At 46.9% G+C, this 16,775-nt stretch overlaps 1 protein-coding gene across 3 annotated transcripts in view; it reads right to left on the bottom strand.

Annotated features, from left to right (window-relative positions):
- Nucleotides 1-16,775, bottom strand: part of LOC135912490 (protein qui-1-like) — a 725,699-nt gene that overhangs the window by 463,546 nt on the left and 245,378 nt on the right. For all 3 annotated transcript variants that reach the window (XM_070521613.1, XM_065444934.1, XM_070521612.1), the window contains one exon: nt 549-629. The gene's annotated coding sequence lies outside the window, so the exon portion shown is untranslated. The remainder of the gene's footprint in view (nt 1-548; nt 630-16,775) is intronic.

Below are 16,775 nucleotides of genomic sequence, written 5' to 3' on the forward strand. Positions count from 1 at the left end.
GCTGTGGGAGGCTGCCATGCGCAGCTACAACCCCGAACTTCAGGAAGCTATCCTGAGGTGGGCTGAGGTGGTAGAGGAGGCCTACCGCGAGTAGGATAACCTCCCTCGCCTTCTTCCCGCACTTCCTTTCCCTTTAAGATGGGATAAATAAAGTTGTCTCTCTCTCTCTCTCAAAAAGGATTTGACCTTCTTGTATCACTTGTGAGCATATTTAACTGTCACCAGATAACGCGTGCAAATACGATGGACAGTGTGTCCCAAAATTAAACACAGGCCAGCGAAGTCCTTCCAACCGTCATTCGCACAAGCAGAGACCCGCGTGGCTTACTACAGAGAGAAATCTGTTCAGTGAAGTGCGACATCGCAAAACGGGAGCACAGCAAAAAGTAAAACAATAAGAAAGGACACGAGTGGTGGCTCGTGGATCCAGCACTCCTATCCCTTCGATAAAATTGCATTTCCAAGGATACATAATATATTCAGAGAAAAGGAGTGAAAAAAAAATCGGGGTCTTTTTTTTTTTCATGCACGAGTACAAGGTATCTTACCTGTTTCGGCTACAGTGAGTTGGTTTCTTCACTCAGCGCTGACCATCAAAGTGCGGCCATCCGGCCTGACAATAGTAGATCCTGTAAGCCAGAAGAAAAAGGCATTTAGTAGTGTTAAATCTCCTAGCACTACGACTAATAAAATACAAATGCCTATCACCATGTATATCGCTATGAAGAGTGCCAATTTGTTGGCGTTTTCAAACAAAGAACATCGTCTGATTCTAGTAAGATAACAATGTCTGCGTTCGAATCAAACTATTGTTAAGCGTAGTTATTGTTCGCAGGCTGACATAAACCAGAAAAGCACTCGTAACAAACAAACAAACAAACAAATAGGGACACTATCTACTGGCCAAAGTTTGCCCAGGAAAGTAACGAATAACTCCACATCGGTGATAACGGTAAGCACAATCATCGATTCTCACTTCGAATGGAGCGGCTGCAGTCATCCCTGTTTATAAGGCATCATCGTGCATTATCAACGGATGGTCATCGCGACACTTCGAAAATGTTCTGCATCCATTGCGTGCATCTTATTACAACGAGCCAGAACATTTATTGTTACCACGCTCTTCTGTAGCTGTCCGCACTACAGCACTGACAGGCAAGTGCTGTGTACAGTGATGGATAGACTGGGCAACCGTCCAGTATGAGAACCAAAGATTCTGGGCCACTGTTCCAAAAGGGACTCCGCGCAGAAAGCTACATTTGCGCTAATCAAGTCCCTGGTGTACGGGCTTTCGTGATATACTTTAATAACCCCGCCTGCTACCACTGTACACAGCTACTTTGCTTGTCCTCGTCTCTCTCTCTCTCCTCTTATGCTCGCTTTCTCTTTTTATGCCATTACCCCTCTCTCCGCGCAGGGTAGCAAACCTGAACTCCAGCTAAAAAACTTCCGTACCTTTCTGTGCAGCATTTCTGTATTTCTCTAGGAGTTATACCAATATCAAACTATAAACTCGTCTTGCGCGGAATGAGAAACCAACTTACCCCCGTATTTAGAAATGCAACTTAAGTTGAAGTCCATGCTTGACTTGATCTAAGTGACGCCTATCGCGAACGCGCCCAAGGAAACGCAGTGAGCGTCTTTGGGCACGTTAACGCCAGGCGTCATCTAAATCAAGTCAAGCATGGGCTTCGACTTATGTTGCATTTCTGAATACGGGGGGTTAGCGTACACGACTCTTCTGATAAGGTATTTCCATGCGCATTTCCGTAATTGACAGTCACGATGCTGCCTATATGCGAAGAATTTGCGCGTGCTCTTCGTCCTGTTACAGCAATTTCGGCTTTGTTTTTCGCGGATCTTGGAGTAAGCTTTCGTTCCTGTCTTACTCTTCCGCAACGAGTAGTAGATGGCAAGACCTGGAGGTACCAGTATCAGCCTCGTAATAGTAATAATAAAAAATAGAGAGACAAGGAGATAGAAGAGAAAATCAACGCAAAACTGAGTGTACTGAGCTCATAATTCTGAAATCGCGTACACATCCCAAAACAATGACAGATTCTGAATGAAAAATAATCACTATGGAGCTAGGCCATCCAAACGCGCGCACAACGGCGTCCTCTAGAAATGAGAATATATGGGGCACCGACACGGGAGCGCAATGCGCAAGCGTCTCTTTTGCCGAGTGCACTGTCCTGGCATGAAATTCAATCGCCGGAGAGAGCATTGCCACTCTGATATACCGAGCGTCCCATTTGCGCAACGGTGCCTGGTTCGCAGATCACCAACGTATACTCGAAATAAGAGCCATGGTGGCTTTCACGGGTATCACCGCGGAGACCTATCTGGCGCACTCTGCGCCGAGCAAACGAGCTTCGGTCTGCAGCAAACCTCTTCAAACATTCAGGTGTCGCCACTCGCCCCTTTCTTTCTTTCTTTCTTTCTTTCTTTCTTTCTCTCTCTCTTTCTTTCTTTCTTTCTTTCTTTCTTTCCTTCTTTCTTTCTTTCTTTCTTTCTTTCTTCCTTTCTTTCTTTCTGTCTTTCTTTCTTTCTATCTTTGTCTGGCCATCGCCGAGGGGGCTGCGCTGTTTCCATTCTAAATCGTCTGGCTACAGAGGGAGCAGCGCTGAGCAGCTCGCTACTCGCGTTGGTTGAGAGAAAAGCGAAAAAATGACGTCACGCGGGCTGTTCGACGCTGCGCGTGCGTACGTGCGAGCTAGCAAGAAAGAAGCAGCTCGAAAGGAAGGAAAGCACTTCCCTTTTGCGGCACGCGCTATCTGGGCTGCTCCCTATGCAAAGCCGATATAGACCCTTCTTCTTCTGCAGAAATCCATTCCGAGGAAAGCGCAACAGGACACCGTGGCGCTCCGACCTAGTCTACTCGCTATCGCTTTTGTCCACGCGCAGCCTTTTGTCGAAATGGAGACGCGCGTGCTCGCGCTTATATTTAGTTCCTCTTCTTCTGAGAAGCATACTATACGTGGTCATGGGGCGTGACGTATGCGAGCGTCTCCGTTGCAGCTGCCACCTCTGCGAAAGCCGCTAGGTGTGTGTGTGCCGATCGAACGCCTTGGCCCCTTCCACGTACGGACGCCAAGGCAAGCGGACGGAAGCACTCCGGCGAGATGCCTCAAAAATGGCACGTGGTGTCTGGCGAACACCAGCCGTGCAGCTCGTTGTTATTTGGAAGTTTTTACAAAAGAAAAAGAAAAAGATGACCAAATGTAAACTCTGTGTATTGACTGCTCCTTTGCTGGAAACTGACCATCATCAGCGTTCTTCGTCCCAGAACCGGCTGAAAATCGAATGAATAAACTGTTACAGCGACCTTCTTCGATGATATAGAGAGTTGCGGATATTTTTGAGTTGCTTAACCTTATATGTGAAAAAAAAAGATACAGAATAAAGACGACATGTATTCTGTATCAAGAGTAAATCTTCTTCGCTCGCACTCGTCATGAATAGATGGAGAGTTGGGCGATTTGGTACAACTGCATTCTGTACCAACGCGAAAAAAAGATACTTAAATGAAGAAGCCCTCGAGAGAAGCGCATTACTAATTCACAGGCAGCGTGCATGGAACGTGGAACAAGTTGGCAGTAGCACTGCAGAAGTCGTTGAAGCTGCTTCAGCCACAATAGCAGTATTTAAGCGGGCGCCTACACTCACATCGATTGTATGGTGTTGAGCAGGTTGGTGGGCTCATCATAGCGAATGAAGAAATTTACCGTGCGATACAGCTATCTAGGTTGGAAATTCGCCCGAGAAAAGCGCCTTCCCACTGCGACCGGAGAAGGGGTTTAACGAAGACACGGCGAGATACCGTGTTGTAGAAAATGAATACGGAAGCGGGAATTTTAACATTGCAGCCGATCTTCCGATACGCACCTAATAATTAATACCCTGAAAGTGGCGCACACAAATAGCTTTATCCACAGAATGTAACACTCCGCTTCACCTGAGGACTTCTGTCACCACAAAATTGACGACGTTTACCATGGCCTACTTAAATGCCCAAGAAATGCCACCGAAAGAAGTTTAGCGAATAAGCTAAAAAGGACTGCACAAACGCTCCTTTACTATGCCCGAAATAGCTGGACGGTGGTTCAACGAATCAATTGCGACAATGTACTGCGCCCCTAATACAGGGTGTCCCAGCTAACTTTCATCATCATGATCATCAGCCTGGCTACGCCCACTGCATGGCAAAGGCCTCTCCTATCGTTCTCCAAGTGTACCCCGGTCATGTGCTAATTGTGGCCGTGATGTCCCTGCAAACTTCTTAATCTCGTCCGCCCACTTAACTTTCTGCCGCCTCCTGCTACGCTTCCCTTCTCTTGAAATGCACTCCGTAACCATTAATGACCACCGGTTATCTTCCCTCCTCATTACATGTCCTGCCCATGCCCATTTCTTTTTCTTGATTTCATCTAAGATATCGTTAATTCGCGTTTGTTCCTTCACGCAATCTGCTCTTTTCTTGTCCCTTACGTTGCACCTATCATTCTTCTTTCCATAGCTCGTTGCGTCGTCCTCAATTTAAGTAGAACCCTTTTCGTAAGCCTCCAGGTTTCTACCCCATACGTGAGTACTGGTAAGACACAGCTGTTATACGCTTTTCTCTTGAGGGATAATGGCAACCTGCTATTCATGATCTCAGAATGCCTGCCCAACGCACCCCAGCCTATTCTTATTATTCTGACTATTTCAGTCTCATGATCCGGATCCGCAGTCACTACCTGCCCTAAGTAGATGTATTCCCTTACGACTTCCAGTGCCTCGCTACCTATTGTAAATTGCTGTTCTCTTCCGACACTGTTAAACATTACTTTAGTCTTCTGCAGATTAATCTTTAGACCCACTCTTCTGCTTTGCCTTTCCAGGTCAGTGAGCATGCATTGCAATTGGCCCACTGAGTTACTAAGCAAGGCAATATCATCAGCGAATCGCAAGTTACTAAGGTATTGTCCACTAACTGTTATCCCCAATTCTTCCCAATCCAGGTCTCTGAATACCTCCTGTAAACACGCTGTGAATAGCATTGGAGAGATCGTATCTCCCTGCCTGACGCCCTTCTTTATTGGGATTTTGTTGTTTCTTGATGGAGGACTACGGTGGGTGTGGAGCCGCTATAGATATCTTTCAGTATTTTTACATACGGCTTGTATACAACCTGATGCGTAATGAATGCCTGCATGACTGCTGAGGTATCGACTGTATCAAACGCTTTCTCATAATAGATGAAAGCTATATATAAGGGTTGGTTATATTTCACCAATTTCTCTATCACCAGATTGATAGTGTGAATATGGGCTATTGTTGAGTAGTCTCAACGAAATCCTGCCTGGTTTTTTGGTTGACAGAAGGCTAAGGTGTTCCTGATTCTATTTGCGATTACCTTAGTAAATACTTTGTCGGCAACGGACAGCGAGCTGATCGGGCTATAATTTTTCAAATCTTTAGCATCCCCTTTCTTATGGATTAAGATTTTGTTGGCGTTCTTCCAAGATTCGTCAGCTAACTTTAGCCAGAGTTTAAAAATGTGCTAACGCCCGTAGCCGGACAGAACCAAGGTAATTTCGTTTGCCGTAGCATGGAGATACTGAAACTATTTTTTCATTCCACCTAGTTAGGTAATTAGTGTTAATTAATTAATCAACTTCGCATATATTATAATTACACGAAAAGTGTCAATGAGAAAATTGTAGAGCAACACGAAAAAACTCCCGATACAGGTTTCTGTTGGTCGATACGTGCTACATAAAAGTGTTTTTCCGAGCGTGTAAGAAGCCCGCGAATACACGCAAAAAGCCTCGAGAGGCCAATCGCGCGGCAATTTTTGCGTGCATTTGCGGGCTCCTTCAGGCGAGCAAGTAGAGCAGAACCTAATTCTATTGTAAGATTCAAAATGAATCATGTTAATAAGCATGTAGGCTGCACTACCAATGTGGTGTACTCTTTCCCGCTCAAGTGTGGGCGAATGTACATAGGGTAAACCGGCCGGTACATCAACGTAAGAATTAGGAAGCATGAATTGTCCTTGGACAAGAATGATCATGCGCTTTTGTCTGCCCATTGCCGGCAATGTAGGTGTAAGCCTCTGCTCAAAGAGGCAACAGTTTTGTTTAAGGATACTGATGTATCCACCAGATTAGTCGTAGAAGCAGCCCACATTGAGCGAAAGGACACGGGGTGCATTAGCCAGCCTTCGATCACGCTTTCTCAGCAGGAATTAATTTACCTAGATAGCTCGATACGGTAACATATGCCGTGTATCCACGTAGCCTGGTTGTGCGTTCTGCGATTGACCACGTGATCGCCTGTGTCGCTTATATTCCTGATGTGTGTTTCAGCAAACTTAGTTGTGATTCAGCGCCCGTCCTGTGTCCATTCACTCCGGCGTCGTTTTGTTGGCGCTGTTACCACTGTGAATGTATACCAACTCGCCCAACTTTCCACTATAATATAGTGTATGCTCTATTTGTGCCTATGGTTGAGCCGCTCACAGGTATTCATTGGAACCTGCGCCGTGGAACCCTTATTATTTTTCCTTTTGAATGTTTGCATTGCATTTCGTGCAGTTTCTTCAGCAAGGCGTTTGATTGCCCGAATCATGATATTCTTATATTTAAGCTTTCAATGTATGGAGTTCGCGGAAATCCCTTCACCTTGATAAAATCATACTCGAAACATAGCACTCAATGTGTATGCATTGATAGCGTCCAATCTTTTTCTTGCCAATTAAAGAAGCGGTGCCACAAGGGAGTGTTTTGGGCCTACTATTATTTAACTTACATGTTAATTACTTAGTAAATATTGATGCTATAGTTAATTTCTTTGTATATGCAGATGATAGCAATTTACTTTTTAATGGAAAGGATGCAAACGAACTAATTGTTTGGTGTAATGCACTGATAGTTAATCTATCTTAGTGGTTATAGCCAAGCGGAGTTAGAATTATTCCTGCCAAGACAAAAGCTGCTCTATTTAGAGCAACAAATAAATATATTAAACTGAAACGCTCAGTAGCTTACATGGATAAAAATATTGAACTAATTAACGGACATAAAATACTTGGTATGATTTTTTCATGTCACTTGAGTTGGGATGCTCATTCTAATCAACTTCGCAGAACGTTTTCTGCAGTAGCTGGGGCGCTGGCTCACTGAAGAGCTCTCATGCAGATAAAAACCAAGCTACAAATGTATCGTGCATTGTTTAATTCCCAATTTAATTACTGTAGTTTAGTACGGGGGATCTCAACACAAACGAACATGAATAAATATTTACATTACAAAGGCGCTCTTCAAGCACATTGCTAATACCGATCCCCGATCGAAGACAAAGACTTTGTCGCAGAAATACCAAATTATATGGTTAGGTCATTACTACGAATATCGTGCTTTGCAGATATTTTATTTCGCAAAAGAAGAGTTAAGACATTGGCTTACATCAATGGTGACCCTGCAGCGCCATAGAATACCAGTACATCGCAGAAACCCTTATCCTTGGTCTGTACCAAGCTTTTGCACTGAATACAAATTGCAATCCACTAAACACAATTTGGGAAAATCCTCAATAATTATGTTCACAATATTAATTTCTCTCGCAAACAATTGAAGATGGATTTAGTTCGCTTATAAACATATATATTTCTGTACAACGATGCTATTTGTATGACCACCTTTAATTTTTTCTTGGTTTTATCAGATATGCTTGAATGACGTCTGTTTCTGTATTGCATATCAGTTTTCCCGTCAAGAGACTTACATATGAAAAAGAAATGTTAAAATTGATTTTGTTTAGCTTTGGACGTTGTTTTAGTACGTTTTGAACTGATTCAGTTTGTTTAGTATTATATTACATAGGTTACAAAGTGCTACCTGCTATCGCGCTGCCATGTACAACGCCTTCTGGGTCCAGTCAAGCTGCTTACGGCAGCTTTCAGCCCAGGAGGACCTTTCTAGTGTGTACTGGAAAAATGAATAAAGTATAGAAGTTGAAGACAGATATGGTTCACAAAAAATGCTCAGGAATCGATCCCTTTACGAAGTGCACCCACATCTCAATTGCCAGTTTCATGCCGACGTAAGCTTCAAGAAGTACCGAGACACTAATTCATCGACTGCGCCTTGAAAGAGCCTACGCAAAACATTTCCGATGTCGCATAAAATAGGTGTCATTCCCGGCTTGCACGACTGCAGTCTACTCCTCGGTTGTCCCAGACACGCTACGCGCAGATGGCAGCTACAACAAGAGCTACACGCAAATGACGTTCACCGACGTTTCTCTCTCAAAAAATTCCTGGGCCCTTGGTCATCGAAAACAACACCGCGAAAAGCATTGAGCGCACTTGAGCATTTCTTCGAAGACACAGGCATACTTCATGTTTACTAGGTGTCGCATTGGATAGAGTAATGCCCAACCACAACCCGTTTCCATTACTGCTATTTGTGCGTACTTGTACCTCACGCGTGTCGTACTCATTCTTCTTGTAGTACGTCTTGCGGGATGAAGCACTCTTCTCACTACCGTATCTCAGTGCCTGCACTACTTCATATATGTACCTATCCTCATCTGTGCATCTGCTCATCTCAGACCTCAGCGCGGTCTCGTGTACGTGTTTGGAACTCTGTGCATATACGTGTATGTCGGAACAAAGTGTGTGGTGCAACTTGTCCTTGCCTTTCGCCTCTGTATGTTCTTTCGCGCCTAGGACTGCATGCGAACTTTATTTACTCTTCTTATAAAACTCTGCTGTGCATTTTTGGAGCCTATGACGTTCTTTTATTGCCTTACAATACGTTTTTTTTATTATTCTTACTATATTGTGAAAAGATGTAGATGTCGCCTTTGTGACTACATCTCTTTCTTTTATTTTTGTTTCAATAATAATTAAGAAAAAAATACGGAAGCCTTTTCCGCCCTATTCACTCCGTGGCCACGTGTTTATAGCAGAGAAAAAGAAGAAAATGAAGGCAGCAACTGCTTTAAAGGAGCGTGTAGCGGTGGCGTGCATGTCGGGCGCATCTTGCACCGAGAATATCGCAAGCTTCACTCTAACCACGACTCACGAGTCTACGGACAACCTGTAAAAGAGAAACTAAATTTTCCTGCAGAGAAAATCACCGCAGGCTCGTACATACACAGAGGGAAAATGAGCGATTCGAAGGAACAGACAAGGAATATATTTAGTACAATTTATTCAAAAGAAATACGAGGCCCGAGCCTCGGAGTAAGAACTCAATAGGCGTAAAGGCATACGCAATCGCAGCCTAGATAAAGCCATTGCAAATTTCTGGTGCACATCTTTGTGAATGCAGTCATGGCCCAAAGTAATGTAAGATTTCATTCCAGCTCTATTTCCTTTCACGCTTCACGATTGGACTGAACCGCGTCCCGCCCAGCCTTTCATCGAAATTGGCCGGTCCGGAGCTGTGGTTGATAAGAATGAAATAGAATCGGGCGTATAGAACCATTAAATGATACTGGCCCAGTTTAGCATATAGGCTAGCGGCACGGCGTCACTGCGCTGGCGTGCAAAATTTCTCTCCGACGCACGGATGGATTGAATTGGACGCAGAAACGTTCTAGATTCCGGTAGGATAGAGCAAAAGCTCCCCCAAATACATCGCCATTTTTCTTTTCCCTCGGGGAGACAGCCTCGGGCCAAATCACCCAAGGAAGGACATTTGGGCATGACGAGCTTCTGGCGCTCGAGAGCACGCGCGATTCGACGTGATCGAACGCTTTAGTTGTAGCGGGAACGGCGATCGAGAAAGGTAAAACTCGACAAGAGGCAACACACTGGCAGAATTTGCTCGTCACGGGGAAAAAAGAGAAACAAAAGATCATGCAGGAGAGCAATACTCAAGCATTCCCCACTTTCTAGAGAAGCAAACAAACAAATAAATGAAGGAAGCAGAACAGAACAGGGAGAGCGGACGGCTGCGCAGAATGATCTTTCAGGTCCATGCCTGAATGCAGCACGGCTGCCTCAGCAGCCGGAGTGAATGAGACACTTTCCCGGGAGAGTCGTCTTCGTTGCTCGTTGCCTCTGTGCGGCGAGTTCATTTTCCGTGGTCCGCCTTCTTTTTTTTTCCTTGGCGTGTGTGTGTAAGAGAGAAAGAGTGTGTGTGTGTGTGTAAGCGCTGTATCACGCTTTCTCCGCTCCCCCCCCCCCCTACTTCCCCTTGCTCACGCAGAATGTGTATTTCTCGCAGCACGCGTGCTCGAACGCGCTCTTCTTTTCTGAAGGGACCGAGAAATGCGCTGGTCGGCCCGTCATCACAGCGGCTCTTGAAGCGGCGCCCCAGTCGGCAGCTGATCCCGCCAAGAGACAGAGAATCAGCAACCGTCCGGAAGGCCACGCTCTGCCTCGGACTTAATCACCCTTTTCCGCCGCTCCATTACGGAGACCGGGGAGGCAGGACGGGCATGTGCGGGTGGTCACACCGCCGAGTGTGCTGCCGCACTGCTCGAGCGCTCCCGCCGTCACGGAGCGCGCTGGCGCACCCAGTTCGTCCACCTCGGTTCTTGCGGCGCACGCCTGTTTCTCTGCGCGCTGCGGGTCTGCGTCGTCCTGCTGGTACTCGTGCCTCTAGCAGGGCACCGAGCGCTGTTCGTTCTCGCAAATGGAAAACCGTCGTGAATCTGTTGTACGCGACAAACTCCACTGTGTGCGTAAGCCCGGGAAAATAATTAAACAATGAAAATTAAGTTATGGCGTTTTTACGTGCCAAAACCACGATCTGAATATGAGGCGCGCCTTAGTGTGGGACTCCGGAAATTTGGACCACCTGGGGTTTTTCAATGGGCACCCAAATCTAAGTAAACGGGTGTACTTAGGTGGCAGACCCGGAAACGCAGCAAGGAAGTGCTCCGAATGCAGAGGGTTGAATTGCGGTTTAATAAGTGTACGCGGCAGCCGTTGCAGGGGAAAGGGCGCCACCGGTTTGTGCATATGCTTCCAACAGCGGCGTCTTCACACGCAGTGCCGCGACTCTGAAAGGACCGATCGAGTCCTGTCCAGTTGTAAGAAATGCTACCGGATCCTTGATGCGACGCTATTTTTGCATCGTATACCTTAAGATAACGCAAAGCAAAACGTGACACAGGAAAGAGAGACAGAGAGGAGCGCTTTCAGCCACGGTAGGACCAATATTCGATTTGATGCCGCTTATACAGTTGGCGGGTGCAACGTGTCGGCCCACGCGCAAGTGAAGTGCGAAGACGGTTGCTACTGAATAATCGTCTTAGAGATAAAAGCATAAGTTCCTTACCCGCATGAGAAAAAGAAGAAAAAAAAACTCAGGAAGAACAAGCCGTTGTTGCGCGGGCAAGTACAGGATGTGCTTATCGTGAAGTCCAGTGCTTGACGAAAAAGACTTGATGCTATAGGCGTTGTATATATTTCGGGAATATTTTCATGTAGAATGAGGGTGGCCCTTAAGGTTTGTTGTCTTCCGTATATACATTACTTTCGCGATCGACATGTGTTGTAGCGGCACTGCGACTGCACTTAGCGATATTAAAGTTGGATTCGTGAGACATTTAGCCTTTTCGCATACTGAATGAGCTCTACGTCAATGGGCAACCATTTAACGCTTTTGAACAATGTCACCGGCAACTGCGCGAATTGCGGTTCTTCTTTCCGCGCTTCCTTTCTTCAGCCAAGAAGAATTTCGAAAAGAGACGTTGTCTTGTGTTTTGGAGGTAGTGCTGCCGCCTTTCCTATGAATTCTATGGATGCGGACCGCCCGCAAGCAACTAGTGTTCAAGAATAAAGAGATCATCTTAATATTTGGTGAGAAATGAAATCAGATCCCTCCTCATTGGCCTCCAGGTCATCGTGGTATCACGGGTAACGTATGCGCTGGCGACACAGCTGAGTTAGCTCATGAAGACGGTATATACCGTAATTGACATCGTTGGGACAAAGGCTAGTAGAAACCTTCGCATGCTTGCACGAGAGATCACGTTTGCTGGAACAACGGCAAGGTTTTAAACGCAACCAACTGCAGCAATTGGACTCTTCACCTCACATTGGCATGTTTTCTCGGCTATGGCAAGGGGTAGCCTTTACGAAACACTTTGCCTTTCGCCCCATCGCTCTGGCCAGCTGCATAGGGAAAATAATGGAACGAATGATTTTGACGCGCCTGGAATGGTACCTGGAAAGTTACAACGTGTACCCAGATGCTATGGCTGGCTTCCGGCGTGGGCGCTCATCCATAGATAATGTCATCGATTTGGTCGCGTATGTTCAACATCAAAAACGGCTGAAACGACTCACTGTGGCATTATTCCTTGACATAAAAGGCGCCTATGACAATGTAGCACATTATGCCATTATAGAGGCTCTGATTAAAGCAGGAATCGGTGGCCGCACTTTTCAGTGGCTGTGCAGTTATTTGACTGACAGGCATTTCTTCGTGATGACCGAAGAAGGCGCCACGACTCAACACCAAACGTTCTGTGGAGTACCGCAAGGCGGAGTGTTGAGCCCGACGCTATTCAACCTAGTGCTCGTTGGCATAGTCAGATTCTTGCCCAACACAGTTCAAGTATCAATCTATGCCGACGACATCTGCATTTGGGCGTCTGCTGTAACACGACTGCAGGTACGAGCACGGCTACAAAAGGCAGCTACCTTAACATCACTGTACTTGCGAAAACAGAACTTAGAGCTGTCTTCAGAGAAATGCTGCCTTGTTTCTTTCACTCGGAAGGAAATGAAGCGTTATTCTGTAAGTGTCAACGGCCAAGCAGTTGCACATGCACGTAAACACCGCTTTTTAGGGGTAATTTTCGACCACGACCTGTCATGGAGCCCGCACGTTTCGTACCTAAAGAAGAGGTTGCTGACAATAATACATCTCCTCAAGTTTCTCGGCGGAAAGTCATGGGGCACATCGGTGCGATCAATGCTGCAGCTTTATAACGCCTTGTTTCTCGGCTTCGCAAGATACAGCCTCCCTGTGCTTGGAAACACCTGCAAAACAAACCTGCGTGTACTCCAGGGACTACAAGCTCAAGCCCTAAGGACGTGTCTCGGCCTTCCGAGGTGTGCGTCTACAGCGGCAACGATTGTCATAGTTCGAGATCACCCAATAACAACGTACTTGGTAACCGACGCTCTCAGAGCGCATATTCGCCACGTTGCCCGACTACCTTCTCACCACCTTGCCGCTCTACCCGCAGAAAGGCCACACGCAGCTATCAGTCGTATGATTGTTGCCAATCGCACCTCATTGCCAATGAACTACATGCCTGCAGCAAGACCATCCACACCTTTATGGTGCCTGCACAGACCTGAAGTACGCCTCACCATCCCAGGAATCACTAAAAAGGCTAACATGCCGTCGTTTGCCCTGAAGCAGGCCACATTACAACTTATACATGAGGTGCACAGCGGCCGCGTACACGTTTACATCGATGGCTCAGTCACATCTGCAAGTTCAGCTGCTGCTGTGGTGATACCAACAAGATCCATCGAAATACAGCTAAAAACGTCGCATGTATCATCAACGACAGCTGCTGAACTGGTAGCCTTGCGTGCGGCTCTCCATTTCATTCAGGAGGAACCACCGCATGCATGGTCAGTCTTCTGCGATTCCAAGGCAGCCCTACAGAGTGTACTCTCAGCACTGCGCCATGGATCACATGAACAGCTCGTCGCAGAGATCAGAGAAGTACACCATCGCATAGTTGACGAAGGACACGATATCATATATCAGTGGTTGCCTAGTCACTGTGGCATACACGGCAATGATCGAGCAGACGCAGCTGCCCGATCTGCCCATGACGGCGTCAGGTGCGTTGCCATTCCTCTTTCGAGAGCCGACGCAGCGAAAAAACTTGCCGTACTGGCAAACGACCTGACATTAGCTCAGTGGAATTCATCCGATTTCAGAAGTGCACGACTTCATACCCTGGACCCTACTTTACAACTCCGTATTCCGCCCGAACTTCCACGACGCGACTGTACCCTTCTAGTTCGTCTATGGCTTGGAGTAGCATTTTCAAATGCGTACTCCTTTCTTATCGGAATGTCCGACAACCCACTTTGTGACTTCTGCGGGTGCAATGAAACAATCGCGCACCTTCTTTGTGAGTGCTCTCGTTTCAACCCGCAAAGAGCAGTCCTCTCAGCCACCCTAGACAAACTGGACAAGCGCCCACTGTCAGAAAACAAGATCCTTGGACACTGGCCTACGCGAACATCAGCGCGATCGGCTATGAAGGCACTGCTGCGGTATTTAAAAGACACTGGACTTTCTGACAGATTGTGACTTCACTGTGTGACTCAGGATTGTACGGTGCACTGCATCACAGTAGGAACGCCTTTGCGGGCTGCGTGACAGTGCCCACAGAAACAGTTTGTGTGTACGTGCGTGTGTGTGTAGTTTTTTTTTTTTTAATCCTTCTCCCTCTCACCTATCGCTTCCCCTTTCCCCTCCCCCAGTACAGGGTAGCCAACCGGAGATAATCTCTGGTTAACCTCCCTGTCTTTCCTTTGCCTTTCTCTCTCTCTCTCTCTCTTGCCTTTCGTATTGAAATAGCCGATAGCGCAGCGTGTGGCTATTGCGGTCGCGAGGAAACCCTTGAACATTTTCTTGGTAAGTTTCCTCGATATAAATAACGTACAGAGGCAATCGCTAGCGACCGTGATAAATCGCGTTCATGACAGACCACTTTCGTAACAAATCAATTTGGAATCCCGACCACCTCACCAGTCCTCGCAGCAGACCGCGAACGCATTGTGATGATCTTTAAGGGCAAGAGACGTGTACTATACAAGCTGCACTGTTTGATGGTTGATGGTGATGGTGATGGTGATGGTGAAATGTGATCCTGTGTTGTGAACCTATGCTGTGAGCTGCTGTGATCGTGCGCATGTGCTCAGTGCCTCATTCCTTTCTACCTCACCCTTTACCCTCCATCACTGTTCAGGTTGAACTCTCTGCTTTTCTCCTTTCTTTAGTCTATCTCTCTCCGCTGATTTGAGTGCACCTCATACGAAGACGAGTAAATCATCACTGGCGAGTCTCGTATTGACCGAGCCATTTGCAGGATCCCATTCGCCGGCATCGAACAAGGAGCACAACCGTGACGCGCCCGTGGGTAAATGGAGGCCTAAGCATGCGAACTGCCGATGGATGCAGACCGGCCGGTGGCCGCAGGTTTGCCGATCGCGCCGGCCAAGGACGAAGAGCAACAGGCGAGAGGCGAGACCCCGAACAGAGATACTGTCAGGGCTCCGCGTCTCCTGAAAACAGGCGTTTCTGCTCTCAGCGAACGATAATTAGACGAGAGAAGGTGTACCCGTGCGCTGAGCGGATACCCGCGCTAACGGCTCGGGCCGTCACTATACGAAGCGCAATGTCCCTAGAAGCTCGAGTATAGGCCTGTGCACAAACGCAGTCCCCTTTCCGTGCTGCCGTCAATATTGCTGGCCTCGCAGTCGCGCAGGAGCCCGCTGATTGGTGTCCCGAAAGGAATGGAGCACACAAGCGCCAGGCAAAAAATAATAATAATAACTGGGCTGAAAGAAAAATGAGGCAAGAAGGTGAAGCAACGGTACAAGCAGTCCGGAAGAAGAAGGAAAAGAAAGAAAAACGTGAAAGAATGGAATGTACAGCGCGAAGAGTGGGCACGCTGCAAAGACGGCGGGACGTAGAATCTGACGGTCCCGGCAATCCTTGCACCCGCGAATGGGCGTGCGTAATGAACTCGGCTTGTGTGCGGCTTACCAGCTGAAGAGCAGCAAAGACGTCGACTTGAGCTGCTTTTCTCTGCAGCGCTCCTACGAGAGGTGTTTTGTGAGGACTTCGTTTGCCTGTATCGTTTTACATCGATCCGAATCGTTTTGTTCTTATTTCATCACTTTATACGTATTGCTACGACTGTCTTCTCCTCGCTGGCTTTTTTTTCCCGCTTTACCTTTACGTCGCGGCGTCTTAAAGTTAATTGGAGAGATTAGGGGGACACTGCAGCCAGAAACTCCACGGCAAGGGAGTCGGTCAATATCTCGCGCCTACCGGAGCATACGCTAAGCACGTGCCAAAGACCGTCTTCCTGCAGTACCGTATACGGCAATATGACTTCCGAGAATGAGATGGTTAGTTAAGGAAGAATTAAAAAAAAAAGCAATGTTAACGACGCCACGTTCACTAAACGAGAGCTTATTGTACGCTTCACAGGCAATACGCTTTGCGGTTTAAGGCTAGTTAAGTCTAGAGAATGCAAAGAAAGCAACTCGAGTATGCAACTCGAGTTCACTGTTTTACAAGAGTAAAACAAGAATAAAAAAAAAGAGTTCTCGTCATCGATAGAAGCGAGGTCTAAGAAGGGGGGGAGAGGCATGGTACAAAGGCGAATGCGGGTGTTTTACGCCGCCGCAACAGTTGCTGACCCGGTTTATGTGTGGAATGAATATTTTTATAGAAGCAACCCAAGACTATGGCCCCACGACTGTACGAACGCTCCTCACGGAAGGCGCGCATGCATTCCACGAAACAAACCTCGAAATTTTCTTTGCGTGAGTGCCACGCGTGAGCATGGCGGCAGCGGCTTTCAAGAATACGACGTCTTGAGAGATTTATAAACTCTGGCGCAGCAGAACAACTACGACAGCGTGATATGAAGATGAAAGAATAAAAACAGAGACAATCTTGCCACGCTCCGCCCACGCTTCCTAAATGGGCCACCAGAACTCGAAGTGGGCTCGTCTGAGTGTTTTTGTTTGTGCCGTGTATATGAAATCACTTCTC

This window comes from Dermacentor albipictus, chromosome 1, assembly GCF_038994185.2.
Source record: "Dermacentor albipictus isolate Rhodes 1998 colony chromosome 1, USDA_Dalb.pri_finalv2, whole genome shotgun sequence".
Taxonomy (NCBI): domain Eukaryota; kingdom Metazoa; phylum Arthropoda; class Arachnida; order Ixodida; family Ixodidae; genus Dermacentor; species Dermacentor albipictus.